Source organism: Octopus bimaculoides, chromosome 3 (assembly GCF_046866305.1).
Source record: "Octopus bimaculoides isolate indiv1 chromosome 3, ASM4686630v1, whole genome shotgun sequence".
Taxonomy (NCBI): Eukaryota; Metazoa; Mollusca; class Cephalopoda; order Octopoda; family Octopodidae; genus Octopus; species Octopus bimaculoides.
Window position 1 is genome coordinate 125,660,485 of NC_142930.1, and position 24,574 is coordinate 125,685,058.

General features: G+C 36.7%; 1 long non-coding RNA gene across 1 annotated transcript in view; it reads left to right on the forward strand.

Annotated features, from left to right (window-relative positions):
• The first annotated feature begins 3,066 nt into the window (after positions 1 to 3,066).
• LOC149136681 (uncharacterized) overlaps positions 3,067 to 24,574 on the forward strand; it is a 79,827-nt gene continuing 58,319 nt past the window's right edge. Inside the window, exon 1 of the long non-coding RNA XR_016240930.1 lies at positions 3,067 to 3,507. This is a non-coding gene — a long non-coding RNA (uncharacterized LOC149136681). The remainder of the gene's footprint in view (positions 3,508 to 24,574) is intronic.

Below are 24,574 nucleotides of genomic sequence, written 5' to 3' on the forward strand. Positions count from 1 at the left end.
TAGCCCTAGGAAGCCAGACCGCTTCCTATTAGGCCTTGACACATTTTTTTTCCTGTGTCCTTATCTATACAAAGGGGAGACAAACTCCTCCAACCAGCCCAGCCTGCATTCAGGGACATGTTTCTGAGTCTTTGCTCGTCATCAGTCTGAAGTAGCACGGCGGGCTAGCTGAAGAAATCTGTCTGAACTTTGTATAGAAATACTATTTCAGTGAAATACTATTCACTAGTAACGAAAATTAGAAATAACAAATTTCTAAATCTCTCAGTGAGACTTAAGCAGTAGTGACGCGAAAAAGTAGTTGTATACTGTCAACTTAACGTGACAGTCCCAATAAGGGAATATACTACTGCTGTTTAGCCCTAGGACACAGTAATTATATATATATATATATATATATATATATATACAGGGTGCGTAAGATATTTGAGGACAGACTTTATAAAAAAAACAAATATATAATAGATAATAACTTTATTTATCAAAAATATGAAGATAAAAATAAACCTTCTATTCTATAATGTTATTCAATAAAGCCACCTTCAGCTTCAACAACTGCTTCTATATGAGATCTAAATCATCTACATTCTTGTATCAAGTGGTCCTGCTTCATTTTGGACATTAATTTAACTATGGCAGCTTTCAAAGAATCTTTGGTGTTATGGGCGTTTTCGTTAACCTTTCTCTTAACAACACCCCACTTATAATAGTCCAATGGATTGAAAACTGGGGAATTTGGAGGCCAAATGTCATGAACATTTTCAGCCATCTATTCCTATGCTACTAGTTTCAAATTGGTTTTAAATTGAATTAATGTGATAAATTGAACATTAATTGGTTTTAAATTGAATTACTGTGATAAATTGAATATTAATTGGTTTTAAATTGAATTAATATTCAATTTATCACTCTATCTATATAAATAATAATTTAAATAGTCATGTTCTCCAGCCGGCAGCATATACTGCAGTGAATTATTCTCTGCAAAATTGTTTCCGGAATTTTGCGCGCCGGAGCTGAGGCATTTTGAAAAATAGCCCCTATGTAATCGGTAGAACTATATGCAAGTCTTATCTCATGAAGACAATTCGTGTATAGTTCTGCAAATTATATTGATTCTAGAACGTCTAAGCTGATGAGAACACGGATGTTGGTACGTAAGTAAAACGTTAATGTTCGAAACTGCAGTACATAGATAATTCTTTATTCTGTATATTTCTAATTTTGTCCTGTTCTGGTGTTTTGCGAAATTTTTCTGGAGAATATTATTTTTCTTTGTGGTTGGGTGGTTGATGACCTCTTTCTTGCATATTGGATGTCCACCTAGTGGTCATCCCTTATACACGTGTAATACAATTTTTTTCTGAATTATCAGATTTTTTATATGCTAGGTCACTTGGTATAAATTGAATTAATATTTAATTTATCACGCTATCTATATAAATAATAATATATATATATATATATATATATATATATATATATATATATATATATATATATATATATATATATATATATATATATATGTGTGTGTGTGTGTGTGTGTGTGTGTGTGTGGTTAAGACGTCGGCGAGCTTGGAAGCATCACTAAGATCGGTGTTGTCTATCGACAGCTTCTCGTTTCGAAGATGTGTGAAGAAAGTTAAACTTTACTACTTTACTTGGATAAACAATTAAGAGTTAGTGTGAGGAAGGGTAAGCATGGAAAAAGCGGGCAATAAAATTTTAAAAAGAAAAAAAAAACAACATTAACATTTAACTTCACATAATACATACATAGATTAATAAATTAAATGAAATTGATGACAAATACTTGCTAAAATATAAACGATTTCATGGCAAAATATCTCACTCCAGCTCATTAAAATTTTCTGACTTTCATCTCACTTCGTTTGTCGTTTTAGCTTCCCTCTCCTAGCGCGATCGGAGTGTGAAACACATTGCGTTTTAGTATGTGTGATATATTCGAATAACTGATATGTCAAAACCAAAGCGATTCGGACTACCAGTTGAATTATCAGATACATGAAACTCCTAATTTAGAGTCCCGCCCTACAGTTTTATACATATATACAGGTTACCTCATAAAACATTTGTTAAAAAAACTAAACAGTGCAAACACAATACAGAAACTTCTTTCCAAAATTTTCTTGTCATTTTGCTTTTTAAAACATTTTTATATAAGTAATTGATATTTTAAGAAAATTTTTCTTCAAATATGACTCTAACAAGAATTTGTTGTAAAATCTTTTAATAAATATATGTATATATATATATAAACATATGCATAAATGCATACGCTTACATATACATATGTATATACAATTATTTTTTAAGCCCCACCTCCGTCTCCAACAACATACCAGTTATATGAAATAATATAGGTCAATGGTTTAGCCTGTATTTCAATATTTCGGGGTTAAGACGCTTTCCTCGAGAAATCTTCGGAAAATTGCTGTTGTGAACTGACTTCTCTGTACTGGAGTTCACAACACGATTTCTCCGAAGATTTCCTGAAGAAGAGGTCCTAACCCCGAAATATTGAAATAGAAGTAAACGTATTAAACATCGATTTGCATTATTTTTTTACAACTTGCATTGTTTCGGCTTTATATACACATACACTTACACACACACACACACACACACACACATATACATACATACATACATACATACATACATACATACATACATACATACACACATACATTCGTACATACATACACGTATGCATACATACACATATACGTATATATAAATATATACATGCGTACAAACATAAACGTCTGTTTATATACATACATATACATATATACACACACATATATATATTCATATGCACGCACACACACACACACACACACACACACACACACACACAGACACACACACACACGTACAAACTCTGTATATAATTGGCTGTTTTACCGCCGCTTTATTTTATCAATAAATAATAACACGACAAAACATAATTATGTATATTTTGAGATGTTTTAATTTTCTTCATTGAATTTCTATTGTTTCCTGTAGCCAGATGTATCTCTATTTCAGTACACTCTCTAACTCATTCACAATTACTAACTCTTTGCACACTCACCTGAGACTTACAATGGAGTAAGTACTACTCCTAAACTAGGCCTGCTAGAAATAGCAGTCAAATCTTCGTCAAAATTAGAACCTGCTCGTTTTCAAAAGGCGGGTAATTCTAATCCTGGACAACTATGAAAAGACGGGTTGGTCACGAGTGGAATGAATTTTGATGATGGGTATGCTCAATTGGAGTTGACCTGAGGCTCTACAACAACAAAAACAGGAAGAAAAAAAAAACAAAAATAATATAAACGAAAGCGAAATGAGAGAAGCAAGAGCAACAGCAGCAACAGGTACAACAATAACCACAACAGCAGCAAAAACAATGGCAGCAGCAACAAAAGCAGCAACAACATCTGCAAAGAAAACAGCAACAGCAAGACACAAAGACACACCGAAACACAGTAACATGTATGTATGTATGCATGTATGTATGTATGCATGCATGCATGCATGTATGTATGTATGTATGTATGCGTGAATGTATGTATGCATGTATGTATGTATGCATGTATGTATGTATGTGTGCATATATATAGATGTATATATGTCTTTTACATGTAATTTTGTTCACTCATTTATAAGTTTATATGTATATTCATTTGGTTGTGTGTTTAAAATAATGCTGTGAATTTCTATTTGCCTAGATTTGTTCTTCTAAAATTTCCTTTATCCTTCGATTTAGCTTGCAATGAGCACTTCTTAATACAGTCCGTATATTGTGAAGTATACTTAAAAATATACTTCATAAGAACATTTAACTTTATATATAGATGCATGTATGTTTATTTGCATATATGTAAGCATGACTGTGCATATGCATGCATGCATGAACATTGAAACACAACAGAATCGATAAAGCCATTTTAACAACATTTACTTCATCGTAAGTCATACCTACTTTCTTCATAGCAAAAATTAGGGCCTTATTTAGTACAATTTCATTTATGGAAGAATAATAATTTTCAATATCAATTTGAATAAATTTAAACCTATTTTTATCATTAATACTATTAAACCAATTTAAAGTATCTACTCGTGGTCGAGGGATCGCGAGTTCGAATCTCAGACCAGGTGATGTGTGTGTGTTTATGAGCGAAACACCTAAGCTCTACGCGGCTCCGACAGAAGGTAATGGCGAACTTCTGCTGACTCTTTCGTCACAACTTTCTCTCATTCTTTCCTCCTGCGACGGACCGGAGTCCCGTCCAGGTGAGGAACCTATACGCCAATGAAACTGGGAAACCGACCCTTATGAGCCAGGTATGGGTCGAGAAGGAACAAACAATAATAACAACAATGGAATCCATAGGAAGAGGGTAATTTAGAAGAAGAGGTTCTTGTATCAGACACAACAAGGACAACGAAATTGCTTTCACCGAACTTCTTGAGGGTGAAAGGTCACTAGTGAGAGACATAAGAGAGCAGGTAAGCGACATCAACAAGGATGTTAAAAAGGTAAGATGTTTGACATAGGAAAGCCAGTGTCCAATTTAAGAAGAGGAAGGGTATTTGATGTGATTCAAAATTGTACAGAAAAAGATTAGAAAGTAAAATGTCAGAGACAAGTGATAGAACAACAAGCAAGGTGTGTTAGTTTGACGCTCAGGCAAAATGGAAGTCTTTAACGTTTCGTACCTACGCTCTTCTACAGGAAGGAATGAGGAGAGAATACAAATGGTGTGAGGAAAGCATAACGAATTCTTCTCTTGAATCTTCATCTTCTTCTCTACCTTCTTCTCGGATTTTTGTTACCTATTCCGAACCATTTTACCACTACCTCACCCGGATTACGATTGGAGCTTTATATTTCTCAGATTCTACCATAATGGATCTTACTCTACACTGTTAATTGATGTAGTCGTATTTGTCGAAGTTGTGCAACACATACCATTGTCCTCTCTGAGTTATTTTTCTTAGCTCAGTTTATTTAAATTACGCAAATAATTTCGTCCATATATATAAAGATCGAAGTCTCTTGGCAACTGGAGATAAGGTCGGACAATTGTTCTGCTGATGACAGTTATTGAGGCAGAAACATGTACCCATGACCATCCCCTTATCTCCAAACAATAAACATGCCCTTTTTCTAATGGTATGTCAGTTTTGGAGAATTCTCGATTCATGAGATTATCTCTCCTTCTCCCATGAAGTTGGTGTCAGTTCCCATTTGGTAATCATAACACATCCCAAGGCAAAGAGCTGGCAGAATCGTTAGCACGCTGGGAAAAATGCTTAGTAGCATTTCGTCTGACTTTACGTTCTGAGTTCAAATTCCGCAGAGATTGACTTTGGCTTTCATCCTTTCGGGGTCAATAAAATAAGTACCAGTTGAACACTGAGGTCGATGTGATCGACTAGCCACCCTCCCCTAAGATTGCTGGCCTTGTGCCAAATTAGAAACTAATTATGATACATCTTCTAGAGGCAGAGATAATTTAACTAAACCGAGAGTTTATGTTGTGTAATATTTGATATACCTGTATTTACCTATGTAGTGGATGCGCGTGGCTTCGTGATTGAGGTATTCGGCTCACGGTCATAAGATCGTGAGTTCGATTTCTGGCGGCACGTTGTATTCTTCAGCAAGACACTTTATTTCATGTTGCGCCAGTTCACTCAGCTGGCAAAAACGAGTAGTATCTGCAATGTCAAAGGACCAGTCTTGTTACACTCTGTGTCACACTGAACCTCCCTGAGAACTACGTTAAGAACATACGTATCTGTGGAGTGCTCAACCACTTGAACGTTAATTTCACGAGTAGGCCGTTTGACTGATTGGATCAACTGGAACGATCATCGTTGCAACCGACGGAGAGCCAATTATTTTTCAATGTTGTTCAAATAAGTGCAACTAGTCCCTCTGAGTTATCTCTGTTAGCTCATTTTTATTTAATTTATACAGATTTCCAAGATCAGCGCTTAAACTATGGGTCACGAAGCGAAATGCTGGGGTCGCGAAATTTAAATTCAAATACCTGAATTTCAGTTTATGTGTTATTTCACAAACGCACACATCCTAAAACTTCTTTTATTTTGACAAATGATATAGCTACTTTTCATATGTATATTGTTCAGCAAAAAAGTAAATGATTTACATTTTTGTATGTTTCATTTCATATTTAACACCTGGGGTCGTGTGGAGGCGCAATGGCCCAGTAGTTAGGGCAGCGGACTTACGGTCGTAGGATCGCTGTTTCGAGTCTCGTGAGTGTTTATTGAGCGAAAACATCTAAAGTTCCACAAGGCTCCGATAGGGGGTGGTGGAGAACCTTGCAGTACTCTTTCACCACAAATTTCTCTCAGTCTTTCTTCCTGTTTCTGTTGTACCTGCGTAAAGGGTACACGTGTCTGTAGAGTCGTGAAAAATCTCGTGAGGAAAAATGAGGTCATGAATGAAAAAAAGTTTAAGCGCTGACCTAGACCATAAATGTCTTCTATTCCTTATAGATGTCTAAGTCCTTTGATTAATGAAAATAAGGTTGGTAAATTGTCATGCTGATGATGGCTACTGAGCCCGAAACACATGTCCACATTGTCCTCCTGTCTTCAAACAAAATGTTTGTCCTTTTCCTTAACGGTTTGGAGAATTCTCGAGTCCTGAGATTGTCTCCCCTTCTCTGACGGAGCTGGTCTTTTTGATTATCTAGAAGCAGAAATAATTTTATTAAAATGAACAATTTATGTTGTATGGTATTTGTTATACCTGTATTTGTCTATATGCAAAAGAATATTTTGTTTTTCGGATTTTAGTCTTGCCAGAGTTACGATGTGGAATAAAAGCCGCACAAACTACCCCATCCGTGACCCGTACCACTTGGCAATTCCTAAACTATACAGAAATACCCAGAACGGCCAACCTCTGTTTAAATTTTCCCTGTGGACATTAATCTATATAAGTTCTGACACAAAGTTTAATCAGGTCAGCATTGGTGGGATTGCAATGGTGTTGAAGATCGACTTGCGCTTTTTGACTTACTAAATAAAAATATGTAACACACATACACATACATATGCACGTACGCATACATTACATACACATATGCCTATACACACACACGTTCTTACACCTTCACACGCATATACACCTACATATACACTTTCACTGACACACACCCACACACACTTATACTCTTGCGTCAACACACATACATATATATATAATTACCAGCAAAAGCCATACACACACATGTGCGTCTGTTATGCGTATCGATGTGTGTGAGTCTGCCTATGTTTGTACATGTGTGTGTGTGTATGTGTGTGTGTGTGTGTGTGTGTGTGTGAGAGAGAGAGAGAGAGAGAGAGAGAGAGAGAGATGTAAATGTACGTATATTATTTATCTCACTGATATCAAATGTGCTTTTTCTTTATCCCACCAAAAAGATTATATAACCGCACGGTAGACAGTCTTGAAGCACGTGACTGCCGAAATGTTGTACCCACGCATTTCCGAAGAAGATTTTTTTCGCCACGCCAAATGGTTAGCAACAAGCTGACGTTTCAATCACTTGGCAGAAAAATACACCAATCATCAGCTTTCTTATCGATCTAGCTCCTCCCAGCTTTTACTTTCAGCATCACCTTTAATATCCCCCTTCTCTCTCTCCCTCTCTCTCCCTCTCTATCTATCTATCTATCTATCTATCTGTCTGTCTGTGCTTACTCCCCCTTATATTTCGATCTGCTTATCGTTATCATCTTCGTTTATATTTTTCTTATCGTTCTCTATCCAAACATCGTAGGATTGTTAGGATCGTTAGAGCATCGTAAAAAAATGCGTTCCAAAATTTAGTTACGAATCTCAATGTTCCGTGTTCTATTCCTGTTGATCTGGATGTTTTTCCCCTTTCCCCCAACTTATGTCGAGAAAATAACGCACCGGTGTCGTAATGGCGTCATCACTATTACTGTTTCCTCCAAATTTATGATCTTGTGTTAATGCTAAAAAATACTACAAAAAGTTGGTGGTGTGGAATGGCATAGTCTAAGGTGTCGACGAAAAGTTTTGCGTATTTAGTTACGGCTGTTTACACCCCGAGTTCAAATCTCGCCATTTCCAAATTTGCCTTGGGTCGATAAAATTATCTTATTCAACAACTGCTGGGTTAAAATGTAATCAATAATATCGTTCGATCTCTTTAAATTTACGTTTCTCTAATAATGATAAAATAGAAATTCGATATGCTTTGTAGGTCAATTCATACCTGCAGAACTATCATTAAAGGTATTCCAACCGTGATCATCCCGTCTTTTTCTTAGGTGTGAATGAAAAATTCCAATACAAACAATTTTTTTTTTAATTTCAAATTATAGGGTGTAATTTGAAGGATATTTAGCAGCTATTTCTCGCAGGTCGAGCGAGCACGCGTAGGACCGCACATTGATTCTGTTATAACAAACATTGATGAATGTCAGAATCGGTAAGTTGATGGGTGGGCAAAACATTCTGAGGCTTTGAATATACTTTTCTACTCTACGCACAAGGCCCGAAATTTTTAGGGAGGGGGCCAGTCGATTAGATCGACCAAATTCTTGAAGGTGGTGTCCCAGCATGGCCGCATTCTAATGACTGAAATAAGTAAAAGATAAAAAAAAAAAGAATATGGTGAATAGGGTTTTTTGGATTAACTGTCCCCTTCCTATCCGACTCGTGAGATCTAACTTTTGTTTCAATTGGGCTCGCAAAGCAGAGTTTGATGCTCTTGCATTCATAAACATATGGGTTAGTATTGGCCGGGTGGAAGTGCAGGTATGGCTGGGTGGTTAAGAAGCTCGCTTTTCAGCCGGGTGGTCTCGAGTTCAGTCCCAATGTCTGGCACCTTGGGCATGTGTCTTTTACTATAGCCTTGGACATCTAATACCTTGTGACTAAATTTGTTGATGGGAACAGTACGGAAGTCCGTCGTGTGCGAGTGTGTGTGTTTCTGTTTGTGGATAATCGGTATAGGTTTGTTTACATCTCTGTAATTTAGCGTGGCAGAAAAGAGATCGATAGAATCTAAAGAGATTAAACACTTGTATCGATGTGTTCGACTAAAACCCAGTATGGTTGCAGTCCAATGACTGACAGGTGATCACAAAGACAAGAAAAAAAAAAAGAAAAAAAAACGAAAAGAAAAAAAAACGAAAAGAAAAAAAACGAAAAGAAAAAGAAAAGAAAAAGAAGGGTAACTGCTGGTTCGATTTATCACAGATCATAAGGGTAAGTCATTCCCAACATTTTCCTTGCAAAAATTAATAATATACCTGCATGAATGAATAAAATGCTAAGTGAACTGGAACAGAATATTTTGAGTCATGCTCCAACGACTCTGTAAATTCCTCATCTAATTGATATTTAAATAAGAAAAACTATGAATTTAACAATTGATTTAAATGTAATATTACACTGCTGCATTTTAACTATTTAAAGTTACATTGTACGAAATAAATTTTTAATTATTCAAAATTATTTTCGTTTCATTAAGATACAATTTTTTTTTTATTTGATTAAATTAGTAATTTTGATAGCAAAGAGAAGACGTACATAACCATTAAAAAAATATAATTTACTTCTTAATTAAAAAATAACAACTGAAAGATATCGATGTAGTCGTTGTCGTCGTAGTCGCCTCCAGTAATCAGGAAATCTTAACCAAAGGTGTGACAGCTGTCATTCATTATTTTTTCTGGAATAATGTACCTAGGAGTACATTATGAAATACATTTTTTCCATTTTAAGACGTGGGGATATAATTTGAAGGAGTGGATGGTATAATTTGGCTGCTATTTTTTGCATGTTGAATGATTACAGAAAGGCTCCAAAGTTGGTTCGAGTCGTTATTGCTGTTGTTTAACCACAGGAAACCCTGATTCAGTACTCTAGCCGTGATCATCCCGTGTTTTTTATTCATAGTGTTTCTAAGACTGCAGTAAACTTCACTTATTTTTAAAGATGGCAAAATATGATTTAAGGGAGATCTAGCAGTTATTTCCTGTTGAATGAGCTGTAAGCATACGGATAAAAAGTTCACTTCTGAAGCGCAGTATTCTGGGCAAGTGGGTACAGAATGCAGCGTTCTGGGTACAGCTCTTGTACTCTGGCTATAGATTTTCATTCGTACCTATCAGCATAGATGCATTAGACTATGTAACAAATTCAAGCAAAGCTACTAATAGGGTTCATTTCAACTAATAACAGCAGACAATACATATAGCCACTGAATAGTTTTTTTTTAAGCATTCGCTGGTTACAAGGTCCTTAGACCACTGAAAACGTAAGAGCTACTAGAATAGAATGGATGCTAGGCAGAAGTCAATAGGTGACGATGTACATCAGACTTAAAAGACAGGCGGTCATATTGAAGAGGAAAACAAGACTGTGAAAGAGAATTCCAAAATTCAGAGGTGCGTGGGAAGAAACTGGTATTGTAAAGTGCTTTACAACACTTAGGCGGTTGCACAGTATACTGATGAAAACTGGATGCAAGTTTAGTTGATCGCTAAGTTCTTAAAGGAGGAACCAAAGAAGAGAGCTCAGCTGAGCAATGTCTATGAAAATACTTATAGAAACGAGACAAGGAAGCCATACGACGACGATGAGAGAGTGAATCCAGTTTAGAAGATAAATCAGGACCAATAGCATTACAAATACGGCGTTGAATGCGGTCCAACAGAGTTAATCCGCAGGAGCGTCCGCTCATATGTGACAACAGTACTCAATACAAGGGTGAATGGTGAACTTATAAAGATAAAGAATAGTCTCAGGAGTGAGATAACTCGTTTTGCTATAGGCACAAGGCCTGATATTTGGAAGAGGGGGACAGTCGATTACATCAACCTCAGTACTCAACTGGTACTTAATTTATCGACCCCCGATAGGATGAAAGCAAAGTCGACCTCGATGGAATTTGAACCCGGAACGTAGCAGCAGACAAAATACCGCTTAGCGTTTCACCCGGCGCACTAACGATTCAGCCAGCAGTGTCACTAAATAATGATGGATATCACATAAGGATGCACATTAAATAATAACAGACACAAGATAAAGAAAAATATTATATAAGATATTATATCTATTGAAATACAAACTTGCTACTACGCTTGAGGCATAGTAAAACTCGTAAGAAATCCAGTCACTGTATTTTGTCATGGAGAAAATTTCTCGCCGAAGACGGGAAGGTGTATGGTGTAGGGTGTATTTGCACCTATTTGTCTTCAACGAGAAATTTTCTCCATCACAAAATTCAGTGAATGACCTTCTTAAGCTTTAAAATATGCCTTAAGCATTATTTGAACTAGTAACAAGTTCGTCATTCAATCCTGCAGCATTCCAGTTTTGATAGCAAAGAGAAGATATATATAATCATCAAAAAATATATAATTTACTTTTTAATCAAAAAATAATATCTGACAGTAATCCGGGAAATCCTAACTAAAGGTGTGCACCCAACAAAACAACGGTTATATGGGAATGTACTAACTTTCTCATCAACCTTCCAAGAGCTGAGATTAAGGTTTGCTGGTCATTGCTGGAGAAGTAAAGGAGAACTTGTGGGTAATGTGTTGCTGTGGACACCAAATGGTACCACAGCGGCCGGAAGAACACGGAAGACGTATATACAACAGCTTGCAGAAGATGTTGGATGTCAAGTTGAAGACCTAAAAAACACTAATGGAAGATTGGGAGAGGTGGAGAGATGTAGTCAGGCTGGCCCGGGTAATCAGCCTGACTGGATGATGCCTCGATAAAAAAAAAAAGTTTGTATTTATACACATCACTGCTTAGCGCTTTCACCCATTATTCTATCTATTTAAGGATAGTCATTGAATAAAGATGGCCACTAAATAAGGATAGATAATTATTAAAGGGGCACTTGAAATAAAAAGGGTGTCTATTTCCCTTACTGGGTAAGAGTTAAGTTATTTGCTCTCGTTCATCCTCGTTCTTTGTCTTTTCTCACTCATATTTCGGAATTATATTTAATTATCACTGTCACTATTATCAGTTATTATCGCTCTCCATCTTTGTGTTCCAATAAAGATAACCTTTAAGGAATTATTCAACGAAAGTTCAGACAATCTGTAAACATTAAATGCCGTCATAGCTGTTTGGTTAAGAATATCGCTTCGGATGCATGTGATTCTGGTTTCGATCTCATTGCATGGTACATTGGGTAAGTGTTTTCTACTTTTATCACAGCTTCATAATATTCGCCATATATATATTAATAATAGTAATATGACAACAAAAGAATGAATGAGACCTCGATATTATGTAAAATAGAGGAATTTATCTATAAATATAATATGTGACAATTAGTTGATTGTCATAATAAAACTCAGAGTTTCGGATACCGGAGATGAAGTCCACTCCGGTATCTCATCAGTTATTAAGGCAAAACCTTTGTATGTTCCCCGCCAACCATCGCTTGACAAGTGATGTTGGTGTGTTTACGTCCCCGTAACTTAACGGTTCAGCAGAAAAGACGGATAGAATAAGTATTAGGCTTACAAAAAATAAGTCCAGGGGTCTGCGATTGAGAGAAGTTCCTTTCTGTTTTAAATATTTTCTTCGAGAAATCCTTCTTATACACTTTGAATGTCTGTCTATATCAAGGAGTAGAAGCATCTAAAAGTTGTTGGTTCTGTACATTTTTGAACATAATTTTACGTATTTTGTTTGCGTTCGACTTAAAATAGTTTCCAATCTGAAAAGAAAAAAAAAACATCACACACCTAGATAAAAAGAAGAATACACAGCAGTATAAAACAAACTTCAAGAAAAATATAACAAATTTAATTAGACACCACAAAGTATGAACTCAATACGAAAAAATAATGAAATTTTGACAGATTATAATAATTATTCGGAAAAATTTCTGGAAAACAGTAAAAAATTACCACAATGCATTCGCACATATACACACAACGAGACACACACGCACATATTTTACGCCAACTGAAATAGAGAGAGAGAAAATGGATGTTAATTTTTCTTTCGTTAATAGCGTCAACGCTGACAGGATCTGGACATGATTCACCTGGATGAGAGAAAAAAATGGAAGGTAAAGGCTGCTTGAAGGAGTTATGTCATGAATAAGTGCATAACTTGCATTCAAAAGCAGAAATGGGGGAAGGTCACGTATCTGTGCAGAACAATTCGAAGTAGCCCTGACGGTATATGTGGGACAGTATTTCCTCTATTGGACGTAATAATAAGGCTTACAGGGTGGTATGTCTAGTGTTCAACAGGAACGAGGTAACGAGTAGAAAGGTTTTTCTCACCTAGAAATGGGCTGACAGAAAGCTATCCCTGAAAGGTCAGGTAGAGATAGTAAAAGCTTATATCACCTTCATCATATATTACTGTCTGACTGCGGCGCCTTGCCCCAGTTCACATCTGACCTGACTGAAGCACCTGCGTTTCGGTTTTCTGTGAAAAGGACGCGTTCCACTGGTTAGGCGCTCTATTTGTTGCAAACGCCCGCCAAGTAAACGACGGTGCGCAGACATGCACTGTTGATGCAACACTTCAAGTGCTTCCTTGACTGTGAGAAGGTGTGATGACTTTTTTTTCAGACTCGTATTTCCGTACCTCACCTCTTTGATTGAGTTGCAGTCCAAACCTAAATGTAGCCCGAAGCAGGGATCATGGCACCTAGAGTGTCACCAGGCACTTACAGCCTTCACTTAGTCAGGAAATGCTGTCGGTGGATGTACCCCTTTGGAATTTAGTAGATGTTTCGTGGTGAGCAAGAGCGGCGAGGTTCTCAGGGAGACTCTGGGAGTCAACAAGAATCAACTGGGTAGTTCGTCCCAGAGGACTTCTGGGCCAGAATCTATGGATAGTTTCCAGAAATCTCTGGTCTGGCAATGCTATCCGAGAGCATTGTCAGTTCATAATTAACTCGAAAGGCATGGAAGTGCCGTCAGCCGGGCATGCTCGAGATGCGTATAGAGCGATGAAACTGTTCTACATGCTATCGTCCGGTGTCCGAGCATTGCTGACCTGTGGAATTATGTCGAATACATGCTGTCGCGTGTCGGACGGGTCCGGCTATTAGCTGAGCCTATTAGGAAGACCCGATGCCTTTATTTGGCCTGGAATGACGGGCAGTGTTTATCTGTCTGGTGGCGTTAGCGAAAGAGGTTTTGCAGGGGGACGAGATTGAAAGGGCTGAAGACAAACACCTTCCTCTTTGACAAGGCCCACGACAACGTTCTTGTGTTTCACTTCAAAAGGGAAGTGAGAGTAGAGAGGGAAGTGCTACCTCATAGCAATTTTATTGAAAGGTGGATTATAGTGGAAAGAATGACTCAAGTGAACTGGCCTGCATTGCATATGCGCCTGTAGACTGAGATAAGAGGATGAGGAGAGGGAACATACTGTAGTGGTCAGGGAGACTGTGATTTTGTGGGGTTTCTACGAGGAGACCTAGAAAGTGTCTCCTCTTTTGGAGATTTATTCTCTCATTCTGATCACCATCGCTTTTTATAAAACCATTAGTGGGTCCTTCTGTGCCAACATGCTACATTCATTTACTATATGAGTAACACTTGCTTCTTTTGACTTACATAACCTACATTGGGATTCTACTTGGTTTTTGTCTATCTTGGCTTTTATCCAATTAAACTTTCTGCCTTCCTTTTCGGCCTTCCTTTCTGCAACCATAACCATGTCTCACTACTACTATTTGCTGCAACTATCTCTGTGAATCTACCATGCAAAGCCTTCTCTTGCTAGTCAGATAATCTTCGTTCTTTTTTCTGGTTTTTAAATTCGTTTGTTTTTGTTTGGTCTCCCTATGTCCTGCTGTGACTCAAGCAGCTCTTACTAAACTTTCTTCACTATTACCTACGGAAGAGTCTATATCTACTCTAGCTAACTCCACGCAGTCTTCTGCTGAAATTAACTCCCTTCCATCTTCCTTTCTAAGTAAGTGTAATCTTGCTACTCCTGAGCTTGGGTGGGGTCTTCCATTCATATAGAACTCCTGCCTGTCTAGATTTGCTAATTCAGTTTTTGTCCAATCTACAAAAGCTGCTGAGTATCTAAGTAACGATAATGTTCAAGTATTTACAGCTTTCGTTAGATTCGGCCCATTTAGCTTTGACTTCATTAGCTTCCTTAACCTTCAAATGTACTCCTTCTCAATTTTCGCTTTCATTTCTATAGACAATACTCTGTCAGATTCTAATACTCCTTGGTACTTATAACTCTCTCTTTCTTTCAATGATTTTAATATCTGGCCATCTGGTAATTGGATGTCTTCCCTGTTGACTACCTGTTCTCTTTTCATGACTAATATTGCACACTTATCTATGCCAAATTCCATGCCTATATCTTTGCTGAAGGTTCTTACAGTCATTATTAAGGAATCTATCTTTTTTTCATTATTACTAAAAAGCTTCAAATCATCCATGTAGAGCAAATGGTTAATTTTTCCATAACTATTTCTGAACTGATACCCTGTCTTTGCCTTCCTTAATACTAAACTGAGGGGGATCAAACATAAGACAAATATTAAAGGGGACAACGAGTCTCCTTGGAAAATTCCTCTCTTGATATTAACTTTCCCTAAGACTGTGTCACTTGAGCAGAGATCTACTTTCCATTTCTTCGTGGGAAAGCTAACCAATTCTCTTGTTATCTGCAATACTGAATATACTAAAACATTCACTTATCCATGAGTGTGGGTTCATGTCATAGGCTTTCTTATAATCTATCCATGCTATTGTTAAATTTTTCTTTCTAGATTTTACTTCATTTAGAACTACTTTGTATAATAGAGCATGCGTTCCTCCAGCCTTTCTCCAGGTTCTGTGGCACTTTTTACATACCATGCTATGTTGTTTTCTTCTGCACTAATGCTGTGCTCACACCCAATCAGTCCTCTTCCCCCTCTTTTCTTGGTACATACAATCTGTCTGTATCACGTTTGGAGTGAGGTATCCCGTATTTAGTCAGAAACTTCTTTGTTTTTCTGTATAAGCCGTTTAGTTCGTCTACTGTCCATGCGATTACCCCTGCTCTAAGGAGTGAAACCGCCTAGGTGTTGATTGCTTCAATCTTATTCCTTCCGTTTACTTTCGACTTAAGGATCAGTCTCAGTCTGCGCAAGTACTCCACCTTAAATTTTTCTGTCATTTCTTTCGCCATCAATTTATCCATTTCCAAAATCCTCAAGTACTTATAGCCCGTCTCTTCTATCTGCTTCATAACCTCCCCCGACGGTATTGATAGCCCGACCATACATTTGATTTTGCCTCTCTTCAAGACTAACGCACCACACTTTTTCAGTCCGAATTCCATTCTGATATCAGCACTGAAAGTATACACCGTATCAATTGACTTGGGATTCATCTTTACCATAGAGTTTGAGGTCATCCATGAATAACAAGCCGTTGACTTTTTGTTGGCGGCTTTTGAATACATACACAGCCTTTGCTTTCCTTAGAATCAGCGGTATTATGCACAGTACAAAGATCAGTGGGGACATGCAGTCCCCTTGGAAGATGCCTCTCCTGATTTCTATTGTCCCTAAACTTCTTCCATATGCTGTCAACTCCGTCCTCCACTTCGCCATACGTTTTCCAAGCAATCGCTTAACATTCGATACAATGCCAAATAGGTTCATACAGTCCATAATCCAAGAATGTGGGATCATATCGGATGCTTTACGATAATCGATCCATGACATAGCTAAATTAGTTTTCCTCCTCTTGCAGTCTCTAAGTACTTTGAGATTATTATTATTATTATTATTATTATTATTATTATTATTATTATTATTATTATTATTATTATTATTAAAAAAAAAATTTATTTGTTATACCTTTCTCCGTTTTCTTCCTCTGTTTAGACGAACGTTTCTACCTTTTCGGACAAAACCTTTTGTAACCTTCGTCCTGTCTTTGTCCTTACATGTTTTTAATTGATATTAGCCCTTGTGGCCAATAAAACGAATTAATTATTATTATTATTATTATTATTATTATTATTATTATTATTATTATTATTATTATTATTATTATGTCCAGAGTGGGAAGACTTTTTTACCAACCCCATAGTGCTTGTCACAAATCAAAACATTAAACTGTTGAACGTGATTTAGAGAGATAATATGGAGCTGGGCAATTGGTGAAAGCCTTTATGCAAATTTATAAGTGAAGTTGCATATAACAGCGATCGTCAGAATACAAAATTTATCTCGTAATTTCTTGATGCAGATGATTCCCATGTGACCAGTGGCGTATTTTTCTAGTTCATATCTGCTTAAGTTTCAAAGATAAACGAGCTGTACAAATCAATTTATTGATTGTTGTCCCCTTGATATAGATTTTGTTTTGCCTTCGGTTTAGTGAAGAAAATAATAATTTAAGAAGTCATTTATATTCAGTGAGAACAAGCCATAATTTATCTTGAGAAACAGAGAGAGATAAAGTATTTATCTTCAGCATAAATTGTATTTTTCCTGCATATGGAAAAAGACGGGAAAGTTATAACAACGAAGATTTTATTATTTGAACAAGGTTTGTTATGAGTATTCCTGAAACGATAGCTCACTCTTGATTCTCTCAGCCAACTAGGAACTCACGTGTTCGAGCATGACTAGGTTTTACCGAAGAGGTTTAATGAAAGTGAAATATGTCCACAGTTGTCACTGTACTTACCAGAACCACACACAAACATATACCCCGCCGTCTTTTCCTTGTAATAGTAGAAACAGACAAGAGTTCTTCATACAACTGTTTCGCACTATTACGTGCTCTCAATAAATTAATATCAATTTGGCAAACAGCGAGCATCAGCAAATAATTTGGTGAATTCTATCAACAAGAACCAACATGTTTGTTTGGATTCAGAGATCTGGGAATAGCTTTGTTTGGAGAGACATTATAAGACTGGCACTTTAATTCCCTTTTCACGGCAAGAAGTCCCCTTCCGAACAACATAGTTCTGGGGGGTTCAGTCCCACTGCTTGGCACCTTGGATAAGTGTCTTTTAATATAGCCTCGGGCCGACCAAAGCCTTGTGAGTGGATTTGGTGGGCTGAAACTGAAAGAAGCCCGTTGTGTATATATATAGAGAGAGAGAGAGAAAGAGAGAGTAATGTCCCAAATGAACTAGGACCACTTGATTCGAGAATTTAGATGATTTAGATGTCATATAGAAGCAGCTATTGAAGCTGAAGGTGGCTTTATTGAATAACATAGAAAAGAAGGTTTATTTTATCTTCATAGCATTTTTTGATAAATAAAGTTATCTGTTATTATATATCTGTTTTTTTTTTATAAACATAAATCTGTCCTCAAATTTCTTACACACCCTTTATATATATATATGTATGTATGTGTGTGTGTGTGTGTGTGTGTGTGTGTGTGTGTGCGTGTGTGTGTGTGTGTGTGTGATTGTGTCTGTATTTGTCCTCCTCTACCACTGAATTTGCTTACGTCTCTGTAGACTAGCGGTTCGGCAAAAGAAGCCGATAGAATAAGTACCAGGTTTGGAAAAAGACTTTATTACTGGAGTTCAGTCATTCGACTAAAATTCTTCAAGGCTGTACTCCAGCATGGTCGCGGGCTTATAACTGAAACAAGTAAAAAATAAGCGAAGATAACCGCATATTTATTTTAGGCAATGAAACTATTTCGTAATGTATTAATTATCAAATCTTTTACTTAAATCATCATACAACTAATTTCATAGGCAGTCTCGTTTTCTGTTCGATATTTTGTAATTTGTATACAAAGATTACAGGCTTATCATATGTCAAGAGAGAAAGCGTTACTTTATCGCATTATAATGTTATTAGTTTATCTCTTGTGTCGATTCATTTATCTTTAAATAGTAGCGTTAAGAAACATCGCAGAAAAATATCTCATGCCATGTAATAACTTTACAACAAATATACCAAAAGTTTTGGACAGAGACAAACTAAACTAAAGTCGATGACATCCACAGAAACTGGTGATGGCCAACATGGGAAACAATGAGTTCGATGTGAATTCTAACATTTTGGGATTGCTCTTGAAACGTTGGATCAAATGCTCCAATTAAATGTCTTCATTGGGCAATTATAATTCTTCAGAGCACAGTTGAGGAAGGGCGAAAGAGAGGTAGATAAAGAAAAGCCAGGTTTGACAATATCAAGGACTGGACAGGTCACATTGCAGCGAATCTGCTACGCATGACGGAAACCAGTGGCAGCGACTGATTATGAAAGCGTCCAGAGTGGCACCCGAACAACTGACTGCATCACTTAATAATAATTCTTTCTACTTTAGGCACAAAGCATAGAATTTAAGGGGAGCGGGATGGTCGGTTACATCGACCCCAGTACGCAGCTGGTACTTATTTTATAGACCTCGAAAAGATAAGGGGCAAAGTCGACCTCGGCGGAATTTGAACTCAGAACGTAGAGACGGGCGAAATACTGCTAAGCATTTTGTCCAGCGTGCAAACGTTTCTGCTAGCTCACCGCCTCTATAAAAATAATAATAATAATAATAATAATAATAATAATAATAATAATAATAATAATAATGATGATGATGATGATGATGATGATGATGATGATGATGATGATGATGATGATGATAATAATAATAATAATAAAAAGATGGGGTACAGCAAATATTCTGCTCAATACCACAGATTTGCTTGTCAGTTGTTTGACCTTAACCAGTTGAGCATGTCCTTTAGTGGCTGACGATATGTGCATCTCTGATCACGAGCAGAAGTAGTGGGAGAGCATCATAGCCATGTGTTGAGAGGAATTCTTTGGGGTTTGGATAATTCACCCTTGGAAACATGGGTGTTTTGTTCAACATCCTTAAACAAACCTTATTCAGGGACCATTTGAGCAGGATGGGCTACTCGACCTGAAGAAAATCTAACTGGACCCCACCTGCAAGGTCATGCGCTGTTTATCTTGATATGAGAACCCCATGTCGCGCACATATGGTTGTGATGCATGTGCATGGTGTACCCTTATCAGACGGGTAGTCATGATGGGTATAATGGGCTTCGTATATTTTACCCCAGTGTCACTTTGATAGTATGCACTGCTCTCTCTCTCTCTCTCTCTCTCTCTCTCTCTCTCTCTCTCTCTCTCTCTCTCTCTCTCTCTCTCTCTCTCTCTCTCTCTCAATAACAACAATAACAATAACAAATGATCTGATGCAATACCACGTGCTTTGAGAATAGCTCCCTTTTTCTCACCTGAAAATATTTATAAAGAGGTGAAATAAGTTAGAAAGCCATTTTACATGGGTATTGAATCATTGTATGCAGTTGTTTTATGAGAGTTTATGATGTTCCTATTTCTCATTTATCTAAGAGTCGTCATTATGGAATGGTTGTTTCGCTGACCAGTATTAAAATAGTGAAATGAGTTTCTTTTAGGAAGCTGTTACAATGCAAATATATCAATAAGTATTGACCTTTTCATCCCCTATCGATTTTGCTTGACTCTACCCTTGAAGACGTAAAAGCGGACAACTACATGGTTTTGTGTATAGAACTTGCTAATTGACAGAAACATATCATTTTCAACTATAAACCTCAAACCATGTGGCTCTCCACTTTTACGTCTTCCAGGGGTATAGTGAAACGAAATCGCGCCTACTAAGCCGTACTCACCGGTTCAAGGAGTCAAAGTAACAGTAAGAACGGCAAATAGGTGATCGCAGTGTTATCACAGTGATATTTATAAGTTCCTTATATTTCGAGTAAAAGACGTGTCATCGGCGAATAGCTGTTAATGAATGATCATTGAAAGGATTTTAGTACGGATGAAAAAAATGTAATGAAATGGACGCTTAAGATTATTCCTGTCATCATATTCTAATAGTCAACATCTGACAAGGAGTGGTTTATTCGAAATATAAGAAACCGATAAACAATTTTGAAGCAATATCAATATGATATTATTGCTGTTGCACTTTTTCATCTTCCATAATGCTTCCAGCGAACTATAATACACTTCTAGTAAACCAGTTACTTTTATTGAAGTCACTCATGACGTACACTCAGCATACTAATATCGCTGTAGGTTATTCCTAGCTTTAAATAATTTAATCATTATACCAAATAATCCTTAAGCTTTTCTATTTATCTAAGCAAATAAATCTTGCATTTATGAATATTTTAAGATTGACGCGCTGATACTTTTTTCTTCCTTTGACTAACAATACAACAGAAGGATATAAGAATAACTAGATTTCTGTTGTTTTCAGTAAAGATGATTCTCTGCGACGAACATTCCTATCTAATTATTAAATATTATTATGAATTATTATAAAGGCGACATTGGCAGTCATTACAACTGTATGCGTCTCGTCCTCTTTAGAACTGAGTTCAAAACCTACTGAGATCAGCTTGCCTTTCATGTTTTTGAGGTCGATAAAAAGTAACAATCCAGATGTTAGAGCGTCGAACAAAATGCCTTGTGGTATTTGTTCCTGATCTTTACATTTTGAAAGCGATGATCGCGACGACACTCGTCCCGAGTTCTCTTACACAAGACAGTTTAAGACGGCGAGCTGGCAGAATCGTTAGCACGCCGGACGAAATGTTTAGCGGTATTTCGTCTGTCGCTATGTTCTGAGTTCACATTCTGCTGAGGTCGACTTTGTATTTCATCCTTTCGTGTTCGATAAATTAAGTACCAGTTGAGTACTGGGGTCGATCTAATCCACTTAATCCCTCCTCTAAAATTTCAGGCCTTGTGCCTATAGTAGAAAGGATTATTATTATTATTATTATTATTATTATTATTATTATTGTTGTTGTTGTTGTTGTTGTTGTTGTTGTTGCTGTTGTCATTCTAGTGGCAAAAAAAGGAAATCACCTCCACCACCATCATCATCATCATCATCAACATCATCATCAACATCATCATCATCATCATCATCATCATCATCATCATCATCATCATCATCACCACCACCACCATCATCATCATCATCTTCAGCCGTTCTGTTATATAATTGAGATTTATTTTGCTGATGTTCCTTTAAACACAATTATTCTGACGAAGTTGCTGTAAAAGCGACCTTTAACAATTTCTCTGTTTAGAATGATCGGATAACATCCTTAGAGGCTGATATTTAATGATGCCATGATAAACACGATTCTTTAATGATACCAAATCCATTTCAAGACCTTCAACATTTTCTTTACATGAACTTTGTATTTTGACAATTTCGTCAAAGTTGTTGTTGTTATTTTGCTCGAGGTCAACCTTTACTCAAAATCGTTTTAAGTCATTTCAACCTTACACTATATCCATATATATATATATATATATATATATATATATATATATATATATATATATATATATATATATATATATATATATATATATATATATTTATATCCACACACACATACGTACACACACGTATATATAAATGATATACGTTTATTCTTCTATTCTTTTATTCTTCCACTTGTTTCAGTCATTTGACTGCGGCCATGCTAGAGCGCCGCCTTAATATATATATATAAAAGAAATATAAATATTATTTTCTACTCTAGGCACAAGGCCCGAAATTTTTGGGGAGGGGGCAGTCGATTAGATCGACCCCAGTACACAACTGGTACTAAATTTATCGACCCCGAAAGGATGAAAGGCAAGGTCGACCAGAAAATTACACTACTGGGAACTGCACACATCCTACACAAAACACTTTCAATACTGTAATCATAAGAGCATCACACAAACCACAGCACATACCCAAGGTACATAGAGCTGCGCTCGGTAGTGAAGTGAAGGCACGCTATAAAAATAAAACTAATGGATAATAATAATAATGTTTTGTCTTGGTATAAAAGATGGGCTACATCAAATATTCTGCTTAATACTACAGATTTGCTTGTCAGTTGTTTGACCTTAACCAGTTGAGCCTGTCCCTTGGTGGCTGACGATATGTGCATCTCTGATCATGAGCAGAAGTAGTGGAGGAGCATCATAGCCATGTGTTGAGAGGAATTCTTTTGGGTTTGAATAATTCACCTTTGGAAACAACAGCAACAATAACAACAACAACAACAACAACAACAACAACAACATCAACAACAACAACCACAACAGCAGCAGTAAGTTAAAGATGAAGGAGAAGGGGAGGAGGAGGAGGAAAAGAAGCTGGTGAAAAAGGAAGAAGAAGAGGAGGAAGAGGAGAAGAAGCAGATGAAAAAGAAAGAGGAAGAGGAGGAGAAGAAGCTGATGAAAAAGGAGGAAGAAGAAGAAGAAGAAAAAGAATAATAATAATAATAAGAAGAAGAAGAAGAAGGGGAAGAAGAAGAAGAAGGGGAAGAAGAAGAAGAAGAAGGAGATCATAGATTTTGCAATTCTCTATGATAGAAGAGTCGATGCCAACGAATTAGAAGAAATTGGAAAATTAGCATGCATTAAGGTAATAATAATAATAATAATAATAATAATAATAATAATCATAATAATCATAATAATAATGATTAACAAGCCTGGTAATTGATATAGCATGTCCTGGTGACAACAGGATGGAAGTGAAAAACCAAAAAAGAAAATAAACTATGATGAACTGAAGTGGGAAATACGCAGATTGTGGGCAAAGAAGAAAATGAACGTGATATCAATAGTGATTGGTGCACTTGGAAGCTTCAGTGCCCAACTACCGACGGGGCTCAAAAAGATTGAAACGAATGTTAAGACAGAACATCGACAAAAATCATCTTTGCTTGGAACTGCAAGAATTCTCCGCAGAGTTCTTGAAGCGCGATCAGTAAACAAATGTCAGCTTAGTCTGCTGGCTGTGGATAGCTGACTCTTACCGTCATGCGCAGCAAAATAAAGCTGAGCGTTTCTGTGATAAAATGATGATAATGATAATAATGAGAAGAAGAAGATGAAGAAGAACATGAAGAAGATGAAGAAGAAGGACACGAAGAAGAAGAAGATGAAGAAGAAAATGTAGAAGAAGATGAAGAAGAAGATGGAAAAGAAGATAAAGCAGGAGAGGGAGAAGGAAACGAAGAGAAGTAGTAGTAGTAGTAGAAGAAGAAGAAAAGGAAGAAGTAGTAGGAGAAGAGGAAGTAGTAGAAGAGGAAGAAGTAGTAGTAGAAAGAGAAGAGGAAGTAGAAGTAGTAGAAGAGGAAGAAGTAGTAGTAGAAGGAGAAGAGGAAGTAATAGAAGAGGAAGTAGTAGAAGAGGAAGTAGAAGTAGTAGAAGAAAAAAGAGGAAGTAGTAGGCTAAGAGAAAGAGGAAGTAGTAGTAGTAGTAGTAGTAGTAGTAGTAGTAGTAGTAGTAGTAGTAGTAGTAGTAGTAGTAGTAGTTAAGAAGTAAGGCGAAAAATATCGACAAGCCAGGCGACTAGATATTATTAGTGTGGACAAGGGAGAAAAATAGAGCATATCATCATAGATGTGGCTAAATCTACGGACACGATGAATGTAGCGGACAGAGAAGAAGAAAAAATAGGAAAATATCAGGGTTTAGGTTTCTACAAA